Source organism: Euprymna scolopes, chromosome 36 (assembly GCF_053919585.1).
Source record: "Euprymna scolopes isolate OS-2025 chromosome 36, ASM5391958v1, whole genome shotgun sequence".
Classification (NCBI taxonomy): Eukaryota; Metazoa; Mollusca; class Cephalopoda; order Sepiida; family Sepiolidae; genus Euprymna; species Euprymna scolopes.
This window is the reverse complement of record NC_136517.1, coordinates 60,437,027-60,437,592: the sequence shown is the minus strand read 5'-3', so window position 1 is coordinate 60,437,592 and position 566 is coordinate 60,437,027. Positions and strand designations below refer to the sequence as shown.

At 43.3% G+C, this 566-nt stretch overlaps 1 pseudogene; it reads right to left on the bottom strand.

The window, feature by feature from the left end:
• Nucleotides 1-223: 223 nt before the first annotated feature.
• LOC145260793 (5S ribosomal RNA) lies at nucleotides 224-342 on the bottom strand (annotated as a pseudogene).
• Nucleotides 343-566: the final 224 nt, after the last annotated feature.

Here is a 566-nt window from a genome sequence, read left to right as displayed (position 1 = left end):
ACACATCTTTCCAGCCCTTGCGCTGTGATCAAAGTGTGTGTGTGTGTGTGTGTGTGCAGTCAGCACCAACCCTATTCAAGGTTTAACCGGCTTCCTCCAAAGGAGGAAGTTTCATGGGAGTATGAAATTCACAAGCAGTTCCCAGTCGCATGTATATCCCCGTTAGGGGAGATGACGACGTTAGTTTTTTGCAACTTTTTGCAGTGAGGTGTCGACGTCCTCCTACATACAGCACCCGGACTTCCCAAATTGGTCACCCATTTTAGTAATGACCAGGCTCAACGTTGCTTAACTTCGGTGATCTGATGGGAACCGGTGTGTCAATGTGATTATGCCGTATGATGTGATCAAAGTATGATATCTAATTTGTAAAATTTTCTTCGAGTTTATTTTCAAATTCAATGTGTAGTATCTGTTCTGTTATCCTTAAGGAGATGAGAAATCTTGATATATTGGGACAGTTTTTTTGGCAGATTGGAGCTCAGCCGAGCATCATCCATGGAAATAGCGATAGAGTAGTAACAGACTAGCAGCTTCTCTTCTGTGAAAACGAGGCTGCATGCTAC